Genomic DNA, 27,877 nt, shown 5'->3' with positions numbered 1-27,877 from the left:
ATAATTTTAGGAGGCTTGGCAGTCCTTCATAAATGTAGGACTGCTTTATTTACAGATGCATAAATGAAGAAATATGTGCATCAGTCTTAGTTATGTTCAGTCTAGAGCGAGTGGGAGAAAAAAAATCTCATTACAGTTACCTAACTGACATTTCGGTCATTCAGTCATTACCAGCGTAGTGTTCTGTAATTTGAGTTCTAATGTGTTATTTTTATATTATTTTCAAATGTAATTTAAAATCTTTCCAGTTTACATTTTAATCAAATGCCACATCAGATGTGTCCCATTACCTCCTACACTTACAAATTGGATGTTCTGTGTATGTATTATGTGTTTCTGTGTATCTGCGGTGCTTTCTGAAACTGTACTTTCAGTGGAGCAGAGTTGCGCTAGTTGCAAAGAACATGTTACGTTAAACAGAGGAACCCAAAAGCAGATCACAAACTCGGTTGGTACGATTCTAAAAGACAGGCTTTATTAGAAATCCGGAAAAATTTAATGGTTAGGTCTAGCTCCTGCTAGCAGTGGTGAAATGGCTAGACCCCAGGCAGAGTGGAACCGGAAGATACGGCAGCGTGGCAGGCAGGAAGCAGCGGGCAGGTAGCTACAGCGAAGGGTATGATCCTGAGACACGGGGAAAAACAAGGTTAAAGTTCGTAGCAAAAAACACTTCTCTTAAATACTCCAACTTGGCCTAGAAGGTTACCACCAGGTTTGTAGATGCAACGATCTGGCGGAGAGTGGATGGAGAACTGGGGTTTAAATAGGGCTGATGAGTTGCTGGCTGGCAGGTTTGAGCAGATAGACAGGTGAGCAGGTAATCAAGGAGAGTGTGAGGAGTCCAAACACGCAGACACAGGGAAACCAAGGAGAAGAATTCTACTGACTATAACAGTAACATTCATAGCTGCAATCTCATTTAGGCCTACTTGCTTTATGCCAGCACATCACATATAATAATCAGTTAATAACATTCATCAATAATAGTCTAATTTTACACATGATCCATGATGATAAAGACATGCAAAACTTGAAATGCATGGCATAAATATTGTCAGTATTTTAGAGACCCTCCAAAATTTCACAAATCATGTTTTATTCAGAGAAGACAAGCTCTTCCTGGCTCCCCTGTAGTTTGCACCCTGTGTAATAGGTAGGTGTGGCAAAATCACAGCTGGCTGAGATCAAGTGATTGTGAATGGTTGGCTTTATGTGCGCTGTCAAGTCAAAAACACCAACGAAACATTTCATGAAATCTTAGTGTACAAATGTATCTGTCAAGTTAAAGGTATGGAGTGTTTGACTAATAGTGGCTCAATAGAGAACTGGTTTGATGTCATACACTGCCCTAATGACAGTTTTACATTATTACTCTAATAAATTGGTTATAGCTTTGAAAATACACTGAATGTACACATCAGGGACTGATCCAGGAAGTTGTGATCACAACAATTAACGCAAATTCAACCAATCCCTGTGAATTCTGCACGACCTTGCATTTTTGTCCTATTGCCGCAACTTTTACACAAATTTGACCAATTATCGTAGTTTCCTGCAGAAAAAACATATAGCCATACGTCACCACATTTACTGCCTTGTTTTTAGTTATGAAGGTGCAGACATGTGCAGCACAAATGTCTCACATTTACCCTCCAAACTGTGTGGTTTTATTCTCACTGGAACAAGCTGTCTTCGATTTTTTATGAATTATACAAAATAATAATAATAATCACAACTATACTTTTCACTGTCTCCTGTAATGTCATTGCAGAGGGCAATAAGTTGTGAGTTGAATGATTTATAATAGTTTTTTATTTCCAAACTGCACTGGGTATGTCTTGTACCACTCTTTTCCCACAATGTAAAGCAATGTGCTGTTTCACAAAAAGGTGCAGTGAAAAGTAAATCATAGTAATCGAGGGTTTTCCTGTGATATATAATTTCTAACTCGCAAAGTTACAAAAGGAACGATGTATTAAGATCAATGGCCACCTCCACTGTTGTGTGCAAATGGCAGGTTGTGAAATATCAGTACAGCCCACAAACCTTCAGGTTCGATCACCCTGTAACCATTACAGAGTCCCATTATACTTTTGAGAGCAGCTCTTTCTGCTCATTAATGTGAACAGTGGATTGGCCCGACCGCATGAGTAGAAAGTCCACCTGTGGGAAAATTACCCCCTGGAAATCAAATGGATTCACCTCAATTCAAACAGGTCACATTTAGAGCCAGATTGTAGTTTCTAAGAGACACAGTGTAACTGTGAATGTGAAGAGGCAGATCTGTGCTTGTTTGCTAATGAATTAATGGCAGCCGAGGCTCCTCTGAGGCTCCTGTCGAGAGGATGAGCACTTGAGAAATGTTTCTAACACTGTGGTAACACACGTGGCTGAAGAGAGGCTTCACAGACCGAAGGTTCCCGTTTTCACCTGACTGTCATTTCATTTATTGCTCACTTGAAACTGAATAAACCACTAGAAAACACTACACATCCTAGTGAATGAAGTCAGGTTATAAAGTCGATTGACAGCTGGATTGACAGGTGGATGATGAAATGCTGTTTAACTCAACTGGGCCATAAATCTCAAACTCATTTCCTTTCTTGGAAATAATCCATTACAGTAAAAAAAAAAAACTTGACTTGAGCAAAAGGTTTGTCTTGAACATAAGCTGTGTTGTCCTCCAGATTGTTCTGTCTGTCTGGGTCTGAATACAACTGTCACTCTGACTCTCCGACTGAATGCTTTCTTTGAATTTGCCTCAATTCAGCAAAGTGCTCCTCGTCTAAAACCTCTGAAGCATTTCTGTGTGGCATAACAAAATGATGGATTCAAAATGGCCTTTCTGATTACTTTTCTGCCATCAGTAGGGCTAATGCTAGCAGTTTTACACACTGCTACACACAGTATGTCATAAAAATGGAAGAAATTGCATTTGAGGGAAAGGCGTACCATTTGAAGCCTAGTCTGCATGTGTGAGAGATCGTGGCTTCTTGTCAGATAGGTATACAGAGCTATTCATTAAATATCTCATTAAATATTTTAATATGGCCTTGGGCAGGGATCCACGCAGGCCATTTACTCTCCTCATTAACCATTCAAAATGACAACGTCTTTGCTTTCTGGCCTCCATAGTTGGACCTAGAAATAACCATGTTCGTTGAAATATTCTCACATTTCAACATACAGCAAACACATATAGGCAGAACTTTACTTTTCCTGCCTGATTTTGAAAATAATTATCTTCGCTCCCTCAGACATCCGAAGAGTCATACCATCTGGAAGAGACAACGCAGTTCTATTAAAAAAAACCTGCATCAGGTTTCATTTCAAACATCTTGTTGCATTGACCCTGGTAAATTTAATTAGACCGTAAAGTCACTCTGCTTCCACACATAGATGGATTATTGCAAACATGTAACCGTCTACTTCTCTTGGCTGATGCTTCTGCTCTTTCTGATCCATTCCAGCGTGACGCTGGCTCATGCCCGCTGCACAGGCAAGGTTATAATAAAAAGTCTGCTGTCTATAAATCTCAAGGTCACAGTAGGCTTTGCTGCATGTACAGTATGAATGCTCTGAGACTTTTATCTTGCCCCCACTGAAAAAGCATGCCACATTTGTGTTGGTTGGTTTACTCACTTGTTGGTACGTGCGGACATGTTTGAGTAGCTTTCCATGAATTGTCAGTAGCTGCTGCTTGTAATCTTGACAGCATGCGTGCAACACACAACACTATAAGGTTATTATAGCTGTCATGCACTAGCTGTATCTCTTGGCCAAGTTGTTATTGTAAATGAGAATTGGTTCTCAGTTGACTTACCTGGTTAAAATAACAAAAATACATATAGCTGTTTTGAGCTATGTATTTACTTGTATGCAGCAGCCCAGGTTCACCCCCATTCATAATGGTCCTAAAAAGGTCTAAAAAGTCTTAAATTTAACCTGTTGAAACCTGCAGAAACCCTGTTATAGCACATGTTTTGCACTGTTGCATGTGGTAAATAGCTTTACTTCTGCAAATTAGCAGAGTCTGCTCAAGAGTTATTGCTTTGTTATTGTCTATATCTGCTGTCTGTTGGCTGCTGTTAATCAGGGCTCAAAGGAAGTTTTAACTTCACTCTAGTTTTAAGTTTCAGGGCTTTATTAGTAAAAACTGAGACAATTTGCACTGCAGTATTACAAAACCTTGAAAAGCAATCCACAACACAACTTTAAACTTTAAAGATATTCACACAATAAAACCCCCAAACACGCATGTATTTAAATCAATTAAATCAATGAGCACAGAGAAACTTTCCACTTTCAGCAGGCGAACATGAAAACATTCTTCTAGCGTCGAACATACATCATTCTGCACAGTGAAGCTCAAACATGCAGCAACAACAAGACATTTTTTTGGGGTGAAGTACTAGTACTAAATGCCACTTTAGTTCTAATAATAAATGACCAACACAGTGCATAGTACAAATGTTCCCAGAGTTTTAAAGAAAGTGAAGAATAAATACATAAATCTAATTCTTAAAGTGCCTCAAATGAAATAAAAGCTGCAGTTTAAATGGCTACATTAATGATTATGTCAAAAAGACAAGAGGCTCTGCACATCCTTTTTTCACAGGGAAACATTTGCAAGAGGACAATTGCAGGGTGAAAGTAATCTCTGCGCCTTCCTAATCATCCTGCTGGTGTGAGTAGAAGCGGTGAAGTTGACATCTGTGAGTTTGAATGCACTGAGCTTAATCCTCTGCAGTCACCCCACTCATTAAATATGTGGCCTTTGCTGTGTGTGTAGCACCACAGCTCATCTTCCCTGAAGCCCAATAAGCCCAATTTCATAAAGATGTAATAATTCTTCTGATGTAAGCGAAGGCGCCCTTCATTTCAGGCAAAGTATGAGCCTCCACTATGAAAAGCTGTGGAAAACCTGCCTTATAATGTGAAATAAAGTTTTTTTCTGAATTTGAATCTGAGGAATAATCTCCCTAAAAGGGAAAATTGTCTCCTTATGTGTGTATAATTCATCCCCATCTTCCTGGTTTTGGATCAGTGTCAAGCTGTAATTTCTACTTCATACCACTGCTGCATCATCTGTAGGTGGAAACATATTGACAGATTTAAAACAAAATGGCCTCGGCTAGCTTCTCTGTTCCACCAGAGTTCGGATAAACTAATTTGAACATGCCTGGTGAGCATACATATGAACAGTTTGGTGAGCTTGAACGGTAATTTGTTTATGTTCCTAAATATCCCACTGCCACCCCACCCCACCATCCCTTCCACTCTGTGCTTCATTACTCCACATCTCCCCTAACCTTTAAATACAGATGCATTTGCTCCCCTCCCGGCTAGCTGGGTGGTTCTCCTGCTGCCTTAAAGGTTAATAGATTTCCCGCCCCCCTTGTGCAGCGAAGCGCACCGGGATGGGAGTCATGATCATGTCGTATGTGCACCACATTTGTTCATTTGAGACGTACAGTGAAAGCAGTAGGACATGTGTTTGACAGGAATGTGATTGCGCCCTTCTCTTAGATTGACCTGTAAATGTTTTGTTGATCTTTTCAAAGATTTATGTAAACAATTTGACAGCATTCACACAAAAGACTGCACTCAAACGCACACAGACACATTACATTTGCAAAACGTTATGCAAACTACTCACACATTTTTAGTTACAAAAACAGTTTGAGTGGTTTAAACCCAAAAGCACCATCCAGCTGCTTTAGTATTTTTTGTCTCTGAGCGCCATGTTTCATAAAGAATAAGCTTCAAACTCCCGATCTGTGTTTTGGTTTGTGGGCAGATTGGTAGCTGTACTAGTTAGCAACCATGAAGAGACTCCCACTGTTCACCCATATGGGCAGGAAACACAGAGAACACATGCCAGAGAGAGAAGAAAAAAAAAGGATTGAGCTTTCAGAAAGGGCAAGGCGAGAACCAATGGGGCAAATTGATTTTTCTCCGGGAGAGAGCAGCGCTGATGATCATGCATCGCATGTTGTGTTACATAAGCATCTTGCCACAGCTGAAGGGAATGACAGAAGTAAACAAGGCATAATTGCAAATACAGGCAATCGGTAGTGACAGGGTCGGAGACGAGGGGCTACTGCAAACCACGGGGATAATCCTGCACTGGAAAGTCGCCAGGAAATCCAGTCGTTCTCCACGATATGATTGTTTCACGTCACTGAGGGCTTGTTAGCCGTAGATGCAACATGACAGTAAAAATCAATTCCTATTCATAATACTGGTTGGGCTTTCAAGTGGTTCTAAACTGACAATATTTGGTGGTGACAGCTGCATTCAGGAGTGATTTTGACATCATTTGAAGACTTCTTTTTGTTGGATTTTGGTCAGATGTTAGTCAGCAATAATGAATTGTCAAATAAACATGAATATGTGAGATACAGTGATCAACCTGAAAAATACTCTAATACATACACACTGGACTTTCATCAGCACCAAACCGTACTTTAAACCAGAAGAGCACAGGAATTGTATCCAGACAGGATGAGAAATACATTGTAATGATGAGGGTTGACGATGAAATGGATGGGAATGTCATTAGTTTTTCAAGTATTTATTCATAATATGACACGATGATGGCGCTAGTTGAAAAGTTAAAGGGATCACCAAAGTTATTACAATCCATTCTGAGGGGGACATGAATGGTTGTACCAAATGTCATGGCAATCCATCTAATAATTGTGATTTGAGAGATATTTCCCAAATCATCATTCTTATGCCGGCACTAGAGGAAAAGTCAGTGGATCATCAAATTCATTAGGTATCATCCTGTAGTGACCATGACAATTTTGTATAAATTAATCTGACAGATTGAGATGTAACTGGAGAAGTGAAAACTGACCTGCTGGTGGTAGATGATACATCAGGGTATCACTGAAATCATTAAGGTTCATCCTCTTATGCAGTAAACTATGTAAACAGTTGTAGTGATATGTAGTTTAAAACCCAAAATTTAGGGGCTTCATCCTTCAGAGACCATCAGAGGAGGTGAAAGTACACACGTTCTTCAGTCAAGTTGAATAACAGATATTTATGGTTTTTTTTTTAAAAAGACTCTCTACTCTCTTTGTTTCTCTGAGGGACATTACCGTCTGTTTCTGTGCAAAAATAACAAATTTCAAATAAGGTCGCTCTCTCTTTTGTCTTGTTGTTTTCATTTTCATCTTGTTACGTCTTTTGTGTTTGGGTCATTTTCCTCATGGCTTGTCTTCAGAAGAAGTTGTGCAATGATTCAAAAAATAATAGTAATTAATGATTAATAATTCTTCTCAAATTTGTGTATAAAGCTACCTGAAACAAAGTATTTATATTGTTTTTTACTTCCAACCTCCAAAGACCATAATTGTCTGCACCAAATGTCTTGGCAATCCATCCGACAGATACTTCAGTCTGGACCACCTCACCACATACTCACATTACCACCCAAAAAGCCATGATGCTAGCAGCAAAGCTAAAACAATATTAAAAAAAACATCTTGATCCCTTATATATTTAAACATATTTATAATTAACAACATTTTCTTCAGTTTTCCTCAGTTAAACTGCAACTAACAAAGTATATTCTGTAAATTGAATCAGCATAATAAAATGGTGCTAAACAGAGAAACATAATAGCCACGCTTATCACTAATACCTACAATTCTTATATAAAAATGAATTAAATAAATAAAAGGTTCAGTTAGAATACCAGGTTTTTGTTCTCATTCATACGTAATTTAGAAAATATCTATCACAGGATAGCATTGATTCATGTAAGTGCCAGCTGCTCTGATGGTAATAATGCGCTGTTCATTTCAACACAGCCAGAGACCCATTTATTAGCGGAATAGTCCTTTCTCTCTATTGTTGATGGCACTGCTGATTAGATTCTTAGCTCTGTACTTTCTTTAGCATCATGTTCATGCTCATGAATCTAGAATAATCCATCTAGCAAAGCCATTCTGTGCATTGCCTGACAGAAGGAATTCACAGGACCAGCTCAGAGCCTGGCAGCAGACATTCGTTTGAAACAGCTATTCATTTTGTCAGCAGGCTTCTTAAATGGTGTTGTCATTACGTCCACCATGAGTTTTCAGTGCTGTTTGTTTGTCTGTCAGCTGGATGACGGAAAAACTACCGGCCGGATTTTCATGAAACTTGGTGTATGGGTGAAGCATGAGGCAAGGAAGACCGCATTCAATTTTGGAGCCGATCCGAATGATGGGGTGGATGCACAAATTCTTTTTCACTGTTGCTTACATTGTGTGATAGGTCGGACTTGTGCATGCACAATGAATTCAGTTCATTTTGCCATAGGTAATTGTCCATGGCAAATCTGTCATAGTTAAAGTGAATGGTGTACCGTGACTAAACATACAATGAAGCATAAAAGCCACTTCAAACATCACGGTAGAAACACATGCAGCAGATATGTAAGAATTCTGGATATTCCGGCCTGTGGCGCTGAAAGGACGTTGCTACACTAACTGCTGGCCAGCTTATCGTTCTTATTGGGAGTGTGAAAGCAAAAACTGGATAAAAGCCCTTGAACGTAGAGTTTTCAGGGGAGCTTCCCAGTGGGCAGTTCCACTGTGCGAGTCTCCAGAACAGTTTGTTCTGAAAACGCCTATAGTGTGGTAAAAAGGTGTCGTGATTTAAATGGTGAATGCATGTGAACAGGTCGACATCTGAGACTGAAATGTGTCCAATTCCAGACCAACATTGTTACAGTAGCAGTCACACTAGTGGTAGGACTGTGGCTTTTAAAATCAAGCCCCACTGTGATCATAGAGTACATTGAAATATTCTCTGTTCTTCTTCACAGTCTAATTGGCACCAATGTTGAACCACCTATTAGCTCTGAGTAGCAGTGTATACACAGGTATATAGAGTATACCCACTTATTTTTCAGTCGGCATTCAGTATACCTGCTTCTAAATCCCATCTTTTCCCATCTGGATGGAGTAAGGAATAAGGAATGCTTCCCTCAAAATTCTTAATTATGTAGTACTGAGGTGTTTGCAAATGTTACAAATTCCACAGTGTTACTCGGTGTGCAAAGTTGCATGACACAAGAAATGGTGGACATTATTGTCAGTCCAATTTATCCCATTCTTACTACAAAATTAAAAACCCACATGCCTCTTGTGATCATCGAACAGGACCTATTATGATAGCAGGATCACAGGTTCAAAGCTGTGGGTGAGCAGGAAATGTTCAGTTGCGTTGAAAGCACTTTGAACTGAGAGTCCACACATTTATTATTAAAAACTGCCTGACTCATGAGTCACAGTGCAAATTTGTTGAATACACTTCAGGCTCTCTAGCAGTGGCTGTTTAAAGTTCTTCTGTCAGGAACATTCACATCACTGTTAACAGACCATTTGGCTGTAATAAAGTTGCCAACGAAGATGGGGAATGAACTGCTCTGAAAGGCTTTTCTCTGCTCATAATTGAAATTGCTCACTGGGTAGACAAGCCTTCATTGTACCCGTGTGCAGTGTACTAAGCTTGATGCGTTTTTTTGTTTTGTTTCTGGAAATGACTGTTTACCACTATATTTTTGTCTAATTGCAGCTTTAAATCCGTTGGAAACTATATAAAGTACTAGAGAGAAGCATGTTAAAGGAACCTTCAAAAAGTTGTTATTTCTTGCTGCGTGAAAGAGTATATGAACGTTTTTAATTAAAGGAAAGTTTTTCGGGAAAAGAGGGGGGGAATAAAAAGTCTAACACGCAAACTTATTTTCTACTAAACAACACTGTGAATATGTTTGCTGGTTACATTGAAGAGTAAATCTACATTAAACTGTTATTTCCTTGTCCTTAGTTGCCTTCTTTTTATTTTTGGAATTGATATTTTGATGTATGACTATGTTTTCTCTTATGGCCGAGTTGGGTCTGGCATCTGGCTTTTTCTCCGACCTTTTAATACCATTTTGAGCACGAGTGCAGCCTGGGACAATTTAGGTTTTATAAAGCCTGGAAACAAAAAGCAGTCCAGCCTGTTTCATCTTGTTTTAGAGCAACTACGCTTGTGGGACTGAGCTGGCCAATTTAACTTTCCTCTGTATATTGTAGTATTACCATTCTTCTTTTTCATCCCAATATTAATCATAATTGTAATATTTAATGATAGTTAGGGTAAAATTCTAAAATTGAAAAATAATAATACTGTCTTAAAATGCCCTGGAGGTAGAGTTTCCTTTTGTTTTATTTAAAGAAAAGTTTAAAAGAATTAACTTTGGACTGTGTAGATATAGAAACTTGCAAATTGAAATTATCTTGGAATAGATAATCACAAAGCAACATTTTCATAATTGATTTACTTGCATACAAAATAATACGAAGAAAAAAACACAAAGAGAACAAAACAAAAAGAGCTACATAAATACATACATTACATAAATACTATTATAAAAAATATTGTCACAACATCTTGGGAGCAAAAACATCAATAAATTAGTCAATTTAAACAACACACCCATTTGTGTAGCCAGGCAGGCAGCAGTGGGACGTAAACTACAAATACTTCATTACTATACTTTAAGAAAAAAAAAAAATCTCTATATATCTGGGCTTTTATTGCCTTTAATTGATAGTGACAGCTGTAGAGTGACATGAAAACGGGGGAGAAAGAGAGGGGATGATATGCAGCAAAGGGCCAAAGGTCAGAGTCGAACCCATGGCCACTGCAGCAAGGACTCAACCTTGCTACATGGGCCGCCAGCGCCACCAGATGAGCTACCAGGGCGCCCACCCAGGCAATTACTGTACTTTTACCCCCTACATTTTTACACAAATATCTGTACTTTCAACTCCTTACATTTTCAAAACAAAATACATTGGTGGGGAATTATGAATTAGTATTATTAACATCAGGACCGATGCATAACACACATGACAGGCGTAACAAGACAAAAATATGCGACAAGACAAAACAGACAAGAGAAGGGAGACTAACCTATTTGAAGTTTCAGTTAGCTTTGCACAGGAAACGGCTGGTAGAAATGTCCTAATATAAGCAGAAGGGCAGTTTTCTTCTTTTTGTTTGTCCTTGGAATGGGGAAAAACTTATTATAAAAGACAAGGGAATGGGGGAAAAAGTTTTTTTAGGTGAAAGTGGAAATACAAAGAAAAAAAAAAAAAAAAAAAAAAAAAAACTTAAAAAAAAAATTTTTTAAAAAAAAAAAAAAAAAAACAATTTTTTATTTTAAAAAAAAAAAAAAAAAAAATAAAATAAAAAAAAAAAAAATTTTTAAAAAAAAAAAATTTAAATTTTTTTTTTTTTTTTTTTTTTTTATGCCGCTTTGTTTTTTTCTAATTTTAACAAAAAAAAAAAAAATATTTACAAACCTCTTGCCTCTTGCGTCCTGTATCTTTGCTCTCCTTTTCTCTTCTTAGCTTCCTCCAGCATCCTCGTAGGTCTCTTTGACTCTGCCGATAGCTATGTCTATAGAAGTTGCTGAGGCCCGTTACAATGCCTGCTCTCCCCGGCTCTGGTTCTGGCATGACGCTGGGGCACAAAGAAAGAGTGGGAATGACAGAGGCACAGTTCACCCTATTACAACATCAAAATGACTTTGAAGCTGTTATTTTAAGGTAGAAAAGTTACATAATGTTGCTGTAATTCCAAGACAAAAGTTGGCAGAAGGGCTGCATCCTCTCCTTTGTTGTCTCCTGCCAGCTGGACTCTTTAATCACAGAGTGCTGCCAACAGGTCTGAGCACACTGGCAATACAATTACTGGATGTCCGCTCACTTTCCATTTTTGTCCTTCCCAAATCCATTACGGCCTCTACCACCCAAACCTTTTCATCAGACCAGAGAGCACATTTTGATGGACAAGCAGCCAGTTGTCAGGCTAATCAAGGAGTCTGAGGTGCGCTGCAGGTGAACTGAAATAACGAGCCAAGTCCTGAATGTGACCCACAGCTAATGCTCCACACTGCAATCCCCGTGCCCTTCTCCCTCACAAACATCAGTGTCAGCTAACAGGAATGTTTGTTTCTCAACAACTACCTGACTCGCAATTTCTCCTTCATGTATAATTGCTAATGAAGTAGCTTTAGAGATTAATAGTTGCCTGGGAAGCCCAGTAAGCCATTACATTATTGAGGTTAAGGGGTAATTGCACGCAAACTGAAATATGACTTAGTACACGCACGGCTTTGGCAGAATCCCATTAACGGAAGCGAAGCGTACATATCCATGTTGACATGTCTGAGACATCCTGTAGCTTAGGTGAGATATAAAGCTATATTTATGTCCTAGAGTCTGCTGTATGCACACACAAGCAAATTAAGTAAATGAATGCATGAGCAGTGCAGCAAAAGAAGGGTAAAAACCTGCAATTACTGTCAGCATAAGAAATGACTTAGAGCAAATCCTTTTGGGGAAGCAACTATATTGATTCCTTACACACAAAAATACCTTTATGCAGTTTGGAGAAAATATAACATCACTTATGACTGAAGCTGATACTATATATAAAGGTTTTCATAAGGGTTCTGAATAAACAGTAATACTATTTAGTCATATTTTACAATATGTAACTTTTTGCATTATCTGTTGTTGTTGTAAAATTCTTAAAAGGACTTTTTCCTAACAAGCTACCCCTGGTTAGCAAATTGCATTTCTTATTGAGGAGGTTGCGGTGGATCATTGGGCCTTTAGAGTGTTTGACTTTTGATCATAGATTGCTGTTTGCATCCCATCACCCACCAGTGCTTGTTTCTTACAGCCATAATCATTATCTTTTTCTGACCTTGACCATCTCTGACCTGACCTAACCAAGAAGTTTCAGACAACAAATCAATTTCACCACGAAGTCAATTTTGTAGTTGTTATGGAGCTCTGAACCACATTACACAATCTCTCTCAGTAGATACACAAATGGCCTCCAAATGTACAAAAAAGTAACAAACTACCCATAGAACACTGTTGGTCACATACGCATTGAATCAAGAAAATCAGAAAATGCTCATATTGGAAAGGAATAACAAAAGGCCGAAGTTTAGACAAATATAAAACAGAGGAGCTGAATACAATGTACTGAAATCCTCAGAGTTGGAGCTTAGACTGGCACAGAATGCAGAGAAGTCTGCAGATCGAATCTTGCTGGACGAGGAGTTTTGCTCACTTCTGTGTGTGTTTGTGCAACTTACTGATCTCAGATGTGTGTGTGTGTGTGTGTGTGTGTGTGTGTGTGTGTGTGTGTGTGTGTGTGTGTGTGTGTGTGTGTGTGTGTGTGTGTGTGTGTGTGTGTGTTTGAGTGTGCCAGACATCAGGAAATGGCGTACTAAAGCTGAACTTTAAAGGTGTCTGCTGAATGTCCCTGGAATCAAAGTACAGGTTGTTGCTTTTCAGTCAGGACTCCCACACCTCAGACTGAAAAGAGAGAAAAGGAGAGACTTGGGGAACAGGGGATAGACTGATATTTCTCTCAAAACCCTGTATTCAAGCATTTGTAACACATGCTTACAGCAAATGTCAAAGAATTTACACTTTTACAAAAAACAAGGACTTCTTGTATTTTTATGTCTAAATCCTTTTACATTTGTACATTTTGACATGAGAAACTTTCACAATGGCTGACCGCTACAATACTAAGCTCAGTATGATGACAGTGAATACATGCAGTTTCTAGCAGTTATAGCTTCAGTATCATCTGGGGGAAGCTGGTACAAGGTCAACAAAAAATCCCACAAAAACTAGAAAAAAATCTTTAAAATGCAACCTTAGATGGCTTTCACATCTATGCAGTGTGAAACTCTGGTTCACCCTGGTGCATCTGCTGTCTCAGTACTAGGCTGCTATAAAGGGAAAAGCCAAAGGGAATTTCAGCAGGCATTGACAGGCTGCCACCAAACTGACGCGGTAAACCGGAGGCCGATCCTTTAGAGCATTACAGAGTGAAAGTGTTGCCGACCCGTCGTCTGTGTCAGATGCAACTGCCGCTACCAGCTATTAATATATAATAGAAGGAGAGATGAGATGAATCAGTGCCTCAACCTTCATCCATTAACACTACTTCATCGCAATATACTTACAAACAGGCACTAAGATTGATTTTTCACAGGTTTAGCTATCATCATCTTTTTGAGTTGTTGTGTTATAATTAAGAATATTATCATCATATTTTTTCAAATAAAATATTTAATATTAATTTAATATCTCATTTAGTGTGGATACATTATGTGTAAAATGAGCGCACACACGCGTTTACACAACAATGGTTTTGCTTTGTGTTTTAAAAAAGCACACAGATCCACAAAAACGATTGAAAATGTTGTAGTATGCATGCCAGGCCAGTAAGTGGCAGTGTACCTTTGCAACTCAATTCTAAAACTACGAATTCTAAAAATCTATTTGGCAGAAAACTTAATAGTCAAGTGCGAAGTGGGGCCGCATCGTCACCATTTTCACAGCAAATGCCAGTTTGCGCAGTGATGGTAAGGGTAAAATTTCCAAAAGATTACTCTGGAACCCGTTTTCAAAAAAAGTTAAATTGGGAATATTTAAATGTCACTATTATTTTATTGACTAGAAGTTAGGCCAATAGACATGTATGGAAAAAGTCCATTTTGACAGATGGGGATCCCAGAGATTACATCTTCAAACACGGGTCTGTGGCCTGATCAATTTGGGGGTCCTTGACACCGTAAGGGTTGAGAACCACTGATGCAGCTAACCTTATGACACAAACCTTGACTGTGACTGAAACAGAGCTGTGCTTACAAGCAGCATCCAGATGTCGACTGGGAATGGCCAACTGGGATTAGACTCTACAGAGATTTATTATAATATCCAATTTGGCCCGTGAGTGGTGTGCTCAAGATTTGTGAAAAGCTACAAGAGGGACTCCTTAGTTTTGCTGCTTCTGCGTAAACACTACAACAGTGTGAATGTGTTTCTGAACATTAGCGTAAAGCCTTTCATAAATAAATCCTCTCTGTATAACAGGTGGCCAGTAGAAGCTTGTACGATCCAGAACTACCAGCACATTTAACTTTACAGATGACCTCTTGAGTCCTGTTTGAATGGTTCACAGCTTCACAGGGAAAAAGAAACAGGTCTTTTGAAAGAGAACGGGTGATATTTTATAAAATCACACAGGCTACAAGAAGACAACAGCGGGAATCATGCAGCATTTCTTTCAGCACAGCAGTCAGGTTTAGTGGAGCAGGAGAGAGCTGTCTAGACGATGGCTGACCTTTCTGTTGTGACCAGTGTTTCGCTGGATTTCAAGGCTTTTTGCTTGTTTTTGCATAACGTAAGCTGACTGGTTACAAACCTTGACCTTTTTTCTTCCTCGAACGACATTACACTCCTCTAAATATGGACTCATATGAATTTGTAACAAAGCATGCATATTTTATCCTGTTTTTCATATTGTTTACCTAATTAATAATGTAATCTGTCATAATTATTTGATGATGGTGTGCAGGGAATAGACAGCTCTCAGTTTATTATCCAGTAGAAGATTGACATCCACCCAAAATATCTAATCCTCTGATGCAAGCTATCGTCATTGTGTTGCAGCAACACAGCAGACAGACCCCGAGCAACCTTTTTAAATCTTCTCTTCAGTGCACGACCCTCTTCGTCAGGTGGGATTTTAGCACGTTTGTTTGTCTTGTGATGTTAGTGTCAAACACCTCCAGCGTGGTGTGTGAATACCGCACCATCAGTCTTTTCCTGGCTACAATCCAGCACCACCTGCCGAGTTTTCCTGAGGAGTTCAGGCTGCTCTCTCGTCCTGTCATCAGCAGCAACAACAACAAGAAAAATAAAAAATTTACAGATTTATTGCAGCATTTCACATTTGGAAGAAACTGCCCCCTCACATTTGGATTAGTCCTGGTGAGGAAATCACATAGCTGCAGGATACAGCAAAAAAAAGGTAATGTGAATAATAGAGCAGATAAAGGACAGAAAACAAACACAACCAGCAGGTATATTATTGAAAAAGTGTTAAAAAATAAGAAAAACAAAGACTTTAATTATCAGTATATGATATCTTCTCCTATATCCCTGTTGGTTAGTTTCAGCGTGTGACCAAAAGTTCTTCTCTGTTGATACAGCTGGTCTGTGTTTGGCAGCACTTTTCAAACTGTTCCCATCTGCATATGATGATTCGAGAGCGTTTGGCTGATGCACCTGCAGTGTGAGCACAGATGCTTTTGGCCTCTTCCAGCTCTGTAGTCTCATGAAAACTCGAAATCCTGACTAGCAGCAGCAGTGTTTGTCATTATGATTAAAGCCCCCATCCGTAATGTGTTTGCTGGATTCCAGATTATACCTCTAAAGTTATAATCCACTCTTAATATTTTCAGTGTGGCTCTAGGCAATGTCAGTTGATCCACCACTTTGGTCCAGACAGAAATATCACAACAAGTATTGGATGGATCGACCCATGGATTTCGTTCCGCCTCAAGATGAATTGGTACAAGTTTGGAAGGAATCCAGACTTTTCATTTATCACCATCATAAGTTCAAAATTTCAGTTTGTCCAATATCTGCAAATCTCATCACAGCTCAATGCACTGCTGTGTCATATAAAAGATGGATGACATGACAGCTTCCCAAAATCCAAAACAAGCCAAAACACTTAAATTTCCCCCCCCGGTGCCCCCTGCGCCATATTTAAATTGCCTACACAAGCACAAGGGATTCACAGTGAACAACACATGCATGGAGATTGATACCACTTTCTTATGAGTCCATTAAATATGAATCTGTAGTCAGCAGCCAGTTGGCTTAGCTTAGCTTAACTGGCAAACTCACAGTGGTGAAAATCCTCCAGGAAGCCCCTGCACCAGGCACAGAAACAGAAATAGTCCTTAATGGAACCCCTCTTAAACTCTGACATTTTTTATACTTCATTTTTTCTATGGATTCAACAAATAAGATATTGCATGGAAATTAGTGAGCGTTAGGGTTGCTGGTTGGCTGTTTCCAGTTTTTATGCTAAGCTAAGCCAACCAGCTGCAGCCTTATACTTAACAGGCATGAGAGAGTGGTACTAATCTTCTAACTCTACCTAGAGCTGAAATAACAGGTTATTTTATAACTTGACTTTTTCTACGGATTCTTATTATATGAACTGATTGGTTCACTGATGTGAATGTGAGTGTCATTTGGGCCGCAGTATTCTCAGAAATCAGTGTACAGAAGGGGAAATGTACAAGGCATTTTACCTTTTTGCTTTTATGTTTTTAGTGGCTTGGTTTTGCAGGAGAGTCTATTTAAGAAGCAAGATATTTCATACTGTCAAAGCTAATATTAGCTCTTTATCCCCTCTAGAAATTACATAATATTACCTCAATGGAAGGCAGAGGTGGTGTTTACTGTACACATGGGTTTATCCCTCAGTCATTCTGAGAGAGCTTAGCCCGCAGGAGATTTAAAACAGGATTACTAAAGCAGGGACTCGGAGGAACACCCACACTTAACCAATTGTTTAAATCTGGGGATTTCACAGCGCAACTATCAGCACTTCATATTCAAACTGAGCCTTGTGGATCTGTTTTCTCTGTTTTCTCACTTCTTATCTGCAGTAAACAAATGATCCCAAAAGAGCCAGTGCGTTGTACATCTTCATGAGGATGTGTAACGGCAGACATGTTTATAATAATGGCATCTCTGGAGTAATCACTCAGTATAATGATGCTACAGTTCATAAGTGTCAGAATTAGTGTTTTGTTTTTATAGTTTCTTTGTTTATAGAGACTTTTGTGAGTGGTTGCAGAACAAAATATGATTAGTGGTGTTAAAACCTTATTGAAAATCTACACTCACAAGTTGTTTTTAAGTTTGAAAATTCGATGTTACTTTCACTTTTCAATTTCACTTTTCAATGCATATAAGACATATCTCAAGAAATTGAATCCATTAAAGCTGCATGCTCACATGGGGACAGAGGGCAAACACAACAAGCTTAAACACATAGATATATTACCAACTTCTAAGCACTATGGTTAATGTGTTAGCAGCAAAAAACAGCATATTAACACATCAAGCAGACATGGAGACTTTGTTTGTAGGCCCAAACACGTACAGCCTCTCACCCGAAACATCATCATTATCATCTACTTCCTTAGTTTTGTCTCTGTCCAATTCATCGTGTATTCCTTAGGCGTAGGCGATGGTGGTGACGAGAAGTCCTCCACAACAGAGAGCAGGGTGTTCTCATCAGTGGTGGTTTTATCAATGTTGAGCTTTGGAAGCGAATAGCACTCCGCTAGCCATTTCATAGGAACATTAACATTCATTCATTCAGTTGTGTTTTCGATCACAGTCTCATATTGACTCTCATTTTGTCTTGGTCTGCACCAACTCCTGAGTGAAATATCTGTCTTCTATCTGTTTTCTGTGGGTTTGTCATGAGAGACCACTTTCACACACACACATAAAAATAATTTAATCCATTGTTAATATAAAAATATTGATTAGAGGAGCTTTAAGCTGTCATATATTTCTTATTTCTATTCCATGAAGTTCCCGTCGCTTCAAAGGTAAATGTATCACCTTCAAGTACCTGCTCAAACTGAGTAACAACAAACACACACACACAAGAACAAGCGCATGCAAACAAAAATGAAGTGTCTCTTGTTTGAAGAAGGACAAATCTTCCAGGATGAGGCAGTAATGTGATCTCCAATAGTCAGACAGACAGCGGAGTGGAGGCTCAGTAGAAACATAATTACATTTATGACAGAAACTTGCCACATCTCATCAGTCAGCGGAGCAGAGAGAGGCCGGGCTGATCCGTTTTGTTGTCCGTCCAGAGAGTGGAGTGGGGATATCACTTCATCCACTTCTAGCATATTAGGCGACATCTAATTGAATTAATTGGATAAGTCTTAAACCACACCGAGAGTCTACTCTCCACATCACCCACTCACAGGCTCATCTGTAATCACATCCTTCACACATTTGAGGATTCTCATATTAAATGTTACGTCGTCTTTACTCGCGTCTTCATACTTGTAATCTTTTTATTTTACTCAAGCAATTTAGGGTATTTAGCTTATTACAAACCTGTTTGGGGAACCAAATTAACACATTTCTTATATTTATCCTACATATCTTTCGCAGTTACAGAATTGCAGCCTTTAATTACTTCATTTGCAGAAAATAGAAGGATGATTAATAACAGCTGATTGATGCCCTATATGTACGTGATTAATCCCACACCCTTCTGGCGCAGTTTGTAACAACATCCAACATCTTGATTCCTGATTCTTGTCCAAATCCATTATTTACACAGTATGTGGGGTAAACATACTGTATTCAATATACTGAATGCAAACCAGCAGAAATAGAATAGTGTGTGGGAAATACCACTGAGCATAATGTACCTTTTGATTCACATTTATAACTCAGAGAGACTGGAGGTTTGTTTACCGAGCTGTGCTCAGCCTTAAGGTTAGTTTAAACTTAGAAACATCAGACTTATTCGCCAAGACAGTTTTATTAAATGCCAAATAAAGAAGAAGCTTTGGCAAGAGGGAATATCAGTGATTGTCTCAGATTGAAAGCCAATTCACGACAACTATACAAGACAAACCATCAGGGTACTGTAACCCACAGCAGACAGACTAGAAGCATCTGTGAGAAGACACATGCACACCGTAGTCACAATCAGTTATTTACCTGTTATTTAAGAGAAAAATATAATATAATGATAATATTTTATGAGAAAGTCATCTAGGTAAATTATGGGAAAAAAATTGTCATTTAATTATGTACTTGAAAGAAGCATGTTTAGCTTTAGTGTATAGACTAAAGAAGACAAGAGTCTATGCCCATGCTAGTGGCTGAGGCAGTGCTTTGAGCGTCAGCATGCTAACATGCTCACAATACTAGTAATAGTAATGTTAACTCACATTACTGGTATTACTATACTGGAATGCAAGATACTGCTTAGCACTGCAACAGGTTTACTGGCTATATCAACCTCTGAAGAGGAGATATTTTGGGATGGTGCCGGACAATGTGTGATTCCACAGATGCACACAACTTTATACTTTACACTTCAGTTGTCCAGTAAGTGGCGGCTAGCAGGAAAAACAAAACAGTAAATACAAAAAATAGGACGATGTGACTGTCTCTTTTGCATTTGTAAGCTGATTTTAAAGAGACACTCCACACATTTTATACAGTCTTCTGCGATTCTGAAGGAAGCTTTCTTAAGTTTTGAAAATCGCTTGAAAAAAATAGATGCTGAGTTGCATAATATCTTTTTGGAGATTCATCTATGGTTAAAAGTCAGGATATCTTGTGCTCTTTTTTGTAAAATTGCTACCCTTAAGGACACATTATTAGTATTTTGAATAGATCTTAAAGTTTTTTCATGTTTTTCCATCCCACTGTCATGAAATGCTTGCTCATGGTGGGAATTGTTGGGTCTCTGTTGATAATTTTAAAAGGAGTATGGTCGAGACTTACTGTAGTTGAAAGGTGTCCTGAGATAACTTCTGTTATGATTTACCGCTATACAAACAAAATTGAATTCATGAAAGTGTGTTTTGTACAGATGAAATAATAATGTGTGTATTGGGACAAACTGGAAAACAAGCCGCTGAGTGAACTTCCCCAGAAACATTTTGTTGTGATTGCAATAAATAACAAGTGTTTTGGAGCACAGTGTGGACAACGCATCAGACATGGCCCTGTATACAAATTGTTCAATTTGTGTTTGTTTTTCGTTCATAAAGACTGTCAAAACATTTCCCATGATCCTCCAAAATCTTGCTGTGCTTCCCTTGCCAAGAAGCAACAAGCAAACAACATCTTTTATCTGCCTCCTTTCAGGTTATGTTTTTTAACAAGGGACAGAGCAATAAAAGCTTCAGAGCAGCGAGCGCTTTGAATGCAGCATATTTAGTTGAAGCACAAAAGGACTCCGTTTAACAGATGAATCATTTGCCTGCTTGCTTTTTGATTAAATATAGTTGGATATGGCAGGCTCCTCTTACCCACACAGTGTCACAGAAAATTGGGTCAATTTAGAAGCAATTGCCAAAATATGCTCATCAGGGCTTTTGTATTGGAATGATCAACAGGGTGGAATGTGTTCAGGTCAGTGCCGTGTGTAATGCGGCTCCCATGGCACACTGTGTCCTGTCTACCCAACTGAGAGCAGACAGTGATGCTTATGCGTGTGCGCCATTGATCTGAGAGCAGAGATGAGCTCGGTCTGCCGCAGCCTGTTGCTAGGTTTCCCTGCACTCTACCTGGCAGAAGATTTAACCGAGCAGATGCTTTTGTCTCAGGAAACTGTCCAATTTGTCAGTGACTGACAAATAAACATAGTCTGCATGATGTTTTTTTTTTTTTTAAATAGTAGACTAGAAACCTCTTTTTACCCTCTTCTTTCTAATAACTCTTTCTTATTGAACCTCTTTATTTTTATCAATTACATTTCAGATGTCATATTAGTGTTAGTCATATAACTGTGTTGGCATCTGTTTCATGCCATTATATATTGTCTGATGTTTCTGTTTCTCAGAGCATGTCAACAAAGAACAGTGAAGTAACTGAGAACATAAAAACATCAACAACAGCGATAGTATCATAACACTAACAGGTATGTCGACAGATTTATCCCCATGACAAGCTCGAGAAAAAGCATGTTAGGGGGCCCTTGAGTTGGATTTGTTTTGTCAGAGCACTTTTTTGAAGGTCAATAATGAAAAGAAAGGAATAAGAGATACGAAGCAACAGAATTTTATGATATGAAATAGAAACACATTTTTGGGACAAACAAAACATTGACCGCTGTGTATTTTCTTTTTTTACTGCACTGATTGTGTTTGTACTGTACATTCAGCTTAATGACAGTGTTGGAAAATGTTAAGTTGTGATATTTTCTTTTTGTCCTTTGTGCATATATCCAGGGCAGACATCAGTTTGCTCTCTCACAGCAGTTGCAACAAAATCAGAGCTACATATTTGCAGTTGAGCAGAGCAAGTACTAATAGTCTCTTTACTTTATGTCAGTAGAGTCTTTGCATTATGCTGGTCGCTCGAGAATGAATGCAGATTGTACCCTTTTCCCACTGAAGAGAAAAGCCAAGATGTTAGAGGGTTTTTATGATTTAAGACTTTTATGATCAGTTTTAGAGCTTTGCATCGCCAGGCACCCGCCTACATCAGTGAGCTGCTTATCACCAGCAGGTCTCTGAGGTAAGGGCATCAGGGCTTGCTGGTTGTTTCACTATCATTTAATTTTTCCGTGGACAGTGTAGACACCTCGAGACCAAGGTGAGAAAAGGTGAATCACAACTTCGTAGTGAATCATGGCTTTGTGACGGCAAACTTTTTCAGCTGTGGACGAAAATAGTCACTGTAAAGCTTTCCCGACAATAAGGCTGATCAGTTCAGTTGTCACTGGTGAATGGTCGACAAGGATTTGTAGATGGTAAATGTCATCTACCATGCTGTGATCTGCATATGACCACTTAGTGAACTGCAATCATTGTCAGACATGGGTAGGTAAATGAGAAAATCAGCTTCTTGTAGCTTCAGTCTGGACTCATTTCTCATACCAGGGTGCAATCATCACCACTATTTCCATTACAGTATTGGAGATGACTCTGACATAATCATAGATATATAACAAATGGAGCATGAACATATGCATCCTCCCACATGCATCTGTTGTCACTTACATTACATGATTTGATGTAGTTACAGTTTTGTATGGAAGACTTTAGTTGGAATATTTCTTACATATATTCTTTTATTGTTGCACATTTGCACCTTTTTTTCTAATTCTATATATTGTTTAAGCACTTATATTTATTTATTTAGTATAGTATACAGTTCAGCCTGTGCAAATAACGTCTTCTGTGGCTTTGGAGGAGCTTTGTCAAATCTCAACTCAACTCAACTTTTTTTATATAGCACCTTTCATACAAACATGCAGAGTCCTTCACATAACAAAACTAAAATACCACATAAAATCAATAAGCAAAGTAAAAAAATAAACAAATAAACACCAGTAAGACAAATTATGTAAAAACCAATGATAAAAACCTAAAAATGAAGGCCATAACACTATTTCAAATTAAAAGCAAGATTTAAAGATAGGTCCTTTTTAAAAAATACTAAGAGAACTCGCCATTCTAGTCTTAGAAGTCTGAGAAAATTGCCTTGAAGATGTCATCGGGGTGATCTCAATCTGGGCTTGGAGACTGCAACATTTGAACAGATTTCACTACAAACTTGCAGTTTGAAAGAAATGGGGGCATATATATAAGAATACAGGCGACTGGCCGTGTGTCAGACTACCTGGGTTTACTTTGTGTTTTCACATCAATAAAAGAAAAACTTAAAAGTGCTGCTGACCCTCAGGCAGGGAGGGTCTAACTCGTCATATAACTTGTGTGCAGATATAATCATCGTTATTGCTCATTTTTTGTCCATTATGACTATTAGTTGACATTTTACTCACAGGTGCACACCTACAGCTTTTCTAAAAACCTTCAATTACACAAAAGTCATCTCAGACACTTTGAGTCCGTCTGAAAGTAAAATATTCAAATTGTGTAGCAGTACATGGCTCCTTTCTGATTTAGTCTTTGTGCATGCTGCAGCGTCCCTGTCTCCTTTTTTTCATTTTTTTTATTCTTGGAACTGCACAGCTTCACATCCATGTGCGATCCATATGAGAAAGATTGAATCAGGTGCTTTAACTTGTTAGAACTCAATCATAACATCATGCTTTAGTTGCCATGAGCAGATTGGTGCAAAACAAATTAAATATGTTGTCAGTTAAGGTTTTGCTGATACTGTGACTTTACAGATATGTTCTTTTAAAAAGGTTTTACTAATTATGTATGTTGATCCACATGTATTTGCAGTTCCATTTCAATTTATTTGTATAGCAACAAATGATAACAGGGATGATCTTGGGACAAAAGGATAAAAGGACATTGGAATACAGTAAAGAGAGATTCCGGTCGTGGCTAATTGCTATCAGAGTGGTGTGTAGTTGAGGGATTTCCTTGAGTCTTTACTTATAGTCGGACTGTGAGATAATTGTTTGAGGTAATTTCTGTTTAGTTGTTTTTTGTTTTTTAAATCTGTGGGAGAGGACGTTACAAATCTCTAGGATGGAGGTATTGAATAAATGTCATGACCAATAGTAATAATGGACAGGAATAACAACCACGTTACTGAATCCCACAATTTCCCTTATAGAAGAAAATTGTCAGTGACCCTTTTAACAGTAATTTATTCAGTTCTGGTGACACTGTTCAAACCATTTAGGAAGGCAATAAGCTTTTTTTTCTGCTGCTGCTGAAGATCTGAGAACCTCCGCTACCTTCCAACAAGGCCACCAGTGCATCACACCTCGAAGAGTCACAAGTTTGTTTTTCTTCTTCATCTTGTTCTCTGTCTCTCTTAATCTTAAATGCTGTTGACTCAAGCAAAAGTCAAAGCAAGACGCAGTGCAGCTCATTTGTGGTACATCTCGCTCCTCTTCGAGTTGCCGTGGCTTCTGTCCACATCTGAGTGCTACATTTCAATTGGCTCTCAGCAGGGCAGCCGCAACTTTATTATTAGCCTCCTAACAATCAGGGAATAATTACGGGATGTCAGGAGGTTTTCCGTGGCTGATGGTCAAAGCTATTTGTGGTGTTCCTTTCTTTGTTAGTACAACTTGCATTTCAGAGGCAGAAGGGACAGCAATCCGTGTAACATGCAGGGCCCAATGACTCTTTTCAGCAGCCTAGGAATAGAAATGCAGAGCTCAATGCCTGCAGTCAGTGGTGACGGTTGCTAGTGTCTTGTCACAGTATGTAAATCAGTTGTCACATGCGATTAGCCATGTAAATCCCACTTGCTCTTTGTGTATCTCCATATAGACAACATGCAATGCACGCTGGTTAAATGCTAAGTGTGGAGAGAGAGAAAAACAGTCATCAAACAAATCACTCAATTGTTGAATTTGGTGACTTTGAAGGATGATAATCATCGGCGCGGGATGAGATTCCTTGCAGATGGGTGAGAAAAGTGAGCAGCGATGATGCCCTCAAGTGCTCTGATGAATACCACTTTACCAAGCTGGCATACATTAGGCTATGGATTTGATCCTGTCACTGGGGGGAGACTGAGGGCCCTCGGGGACACCTGCGCTTTCATCTCATTAATTACCACTGTCAGGTGTGTTACATAAGAAATAAAGTAATAACAAAGGAACGTGATCTCCCGGCCCTCATCAGCAGGGAGCTGAATGATGAAATAAAACCGTCTCGCCGTCTATTCCCTCAACTCTCAGCTAATGAAGGGATCACCCATCCTTTCAAAATTGATCTCAGTAAATCCTGCAGACTTGATGACAGGACAGAGTTTGAATCCTGTCACTTCAGCTGCTCTTTACCTTTTGCAGGGTCCCTTAACATATCTGATTCTCCTCAGACTGAAAGAAGCTCTATTGGCTCAAGATTCTGAGCAGAGAGACAGCATTTGCTTTATCAGCAAAACATCAGTATCTATCAGTACACAGCCTTTTAGCCTAGCGGGGGAATATTTTAGCAAATATTTGACCACATTGTGGTTTCCAGATGATGAATCATACTGACATTGGCGATCCCCTGACTTTCTTTTTTCTCAAATACTTTAGTTTATGAGGACCAAATCCCTGTGTTCTGTCAACTTATCCTGCCTTATGGAAAAATGCTACCATAGTATGAATTGATATCAGAGTCTAACCCCGCCCCTATCTCTTACCCTAACGGATGTGCATGCACAGATCCGCTAGGTAACACATCTTGATGGTAGCACATATTGACAGAACACCTGCAGAACTACAGCTGCACTTTGTGTTTTGCACATAACAAGCCAAACTAAGCTCTTGACAATAGCAAAATTTAAAATTGAGAAAAGCAGTTATTTACTTTCTTGCCGAGGGTTAGATGAGCAGATTGATACCACTCTCATGTCTGTATGAGAAATGTGAAGCTACCGCCAGCGGCAGGTTGGCTTAGCTCAGCATGAAGACTGGAAACATGGGGAAGCGGGTAGCCTGGCTCTGTCCAAAGGTAACAAAATCTACCTCCCAACACCTCTTTAGCTTACTGATTAACACATTATATTTGGTTTGTTTAAGCTTTACGAAAACTGAACTGTATAAATGACAAGTTGTGCTTTTACATGGGCTTATGCCACGGGCTATTTCCTGGCCTGGCGCAGTGACTTCCTTGAGTCTTGTTACCATGAACTTTGCACGAAACAAAGACTCCAGGAAGTCACTGCAACTTTAGACAGAGCCAGGCTGTGCACTAAGCCAAACTAACCAGCTGCTAGCACTAGTTTCATATTTATCATACAGACACGAGAGTGGTGTTGATCTTTTCATCGAACTCTTGATTGTATTTTCCAATGTGTGACTATTCCTTTAACATTGTCATTGTGAGCATGTTGCCATGATGTAAGCATTTAGCTTAAAGCACTAAACAGAACAGCTATGACTTCTTCATTTCTGCTGCACCAGCATTAAAGGCAGCGTGGATTTCATTCAACAGTAATACACAGCTACATGGGGTGCATAAGAATTTAAATAGCTGATTGGGGTGTTAACTAATTCCCGTAAGCCGTCATGAGCTGTTGGAAATGAATTAGCAGCGTTTTAAGCGTGGGATATAAAGATTTTAAAGTGCTTGTTGTCTGCAACAAGGTATGACATGGTAAATAGTTGTTATTTCTTTCCATTGTCCTCCAGGGAGAAGAGACAGCTTCTGCAGTATAAATAATATGTAAGGCATCACATAAAAGGAGAGGGAGAGCTGCAGCAGTTGCCAGCAACAAAGAGGAATAACATGCAATTATAAAAAGGGTAAAATCTGGACTTACATTACGTGTCCTCATGCCTTCTTTTCAGGCTGTATCCACTGAGTTTTTGTAGTTATTAGACTCCATACTCCTACTGACAATAACAGCACAGAAAAGGGTCACATACATATTGGTCCTCCCCAGCTGTCCTCCACAAACCTCATCTCAGTGTGCTCTGGATGTTGTGCATTTGTCTGTGGATTTGACATTTATACAACAATAATGAGAAATGGCCAAAACAAATGATTGTTTTCAGTATTGTGATTGCATATTGATTGTCACAGTGTAGTTACAGATGTTTTTCTACAGTGTGTGCACTGAAAGTGTTGGTGCAACTACAGGAAAAAAGCCCACTGTAAGATTTTACACACAACTCCATGTGGACGATTCAATGCAGGGTTTAGGACTAGCAGGTGATTCAGATATGAATTATGATTTCTGTTTGCACTGCTGGATACTTCTGTAACCTGCGTGCTTCCACCTCCATTAACGTGCACCAACAGGAGCACTTGACCTCAGTGCTTCAGCTTCAACCAGAACAACATGACATTAGTTCAGCCATGTTGGCTTTGAGTTGCTTCTGGGCCTCTCTCCACGCAAAGAAATTAAAAATTGTTACAGGGGTTATATCGGTACATCCAAGCAACAAGGTTGCCATGGCCACTAAAATCACCATGCTGCATGATAGGACGCTGGGACGTGGTCTCCAGGGATTGTGCTAGATAGGCAAAACACTTCATGGAGCCAGAATGACAGCCGGCTGCAGAGTTAAAGCTTTCAGCAGCCTAATTTCCCTTTAAATGATCAGAGTAATGTGTCAGAATCCCAATCAGCTTCAGAAGTTTTTCAGAATTTCATGAAACAGTAAGTGCTGCACTCAATAGGCTAAAGGAGGTTGTAAAAAATTACTAATTACTTTTACTGCCATGATTGCTATATGATGAGGTGCACAGAGATGCTTTCCCATCAGACTGAGGCTCAGGGGAATATGTTTTATGAGAGTCATTTATGAGACCAGTTAGCGTACA

At 39.0% G+C, this 27,877-nt stretch overlaps 1 protein-coding gene and 1 long non-coding RNA gene across 2 annotated transcripts in view; one reads left to right on the top strand and one right to left on the bottom strand.

The window, feature by feature from the left end:
• Window positions 1-27,877, top strand: part of LOC127359283 (liprin-beta-1) — a 67,992-nt gene that overhangs the window by 10,189 nt on the left and 29,926 nt on the right. The gene's annotated exons all lie outside the window — the stretch shown is intronic.
• LOC127359286 (uncharacterized) lies at window positions 454-11,769 on the bottom strand. Its single transcript, XR_007882634.1, has 4 exons — window positions 11,617-11,769; window positions 11,358-11,517; window positions 10,966-11,016; window positions 454-624 (listed from the first exon to the last, which is right to left on the bottom strand). It is a non-coding gene; the product is annotated as an uncharacterized LOC127359286 (long non-coding RNA).

This window comes from Dicentrarchus labrax, unplaced genomic scaffold (genome assembly GCF_905237075.1).
Source record: "Dicentrarchus labrax unplaced genomic scaffold, dlabrax2021, whole genome shotgun sequence".
NCBI classification, from domain to species: Eukaryota; Metazoa; Chordata; class Actinopteri; family Moronidae; genus Dicentrarchus; species Dicentrarchus labrax.
This window is presented reverse-complemented; position numbering and strand designations above follow the sequence as displayed.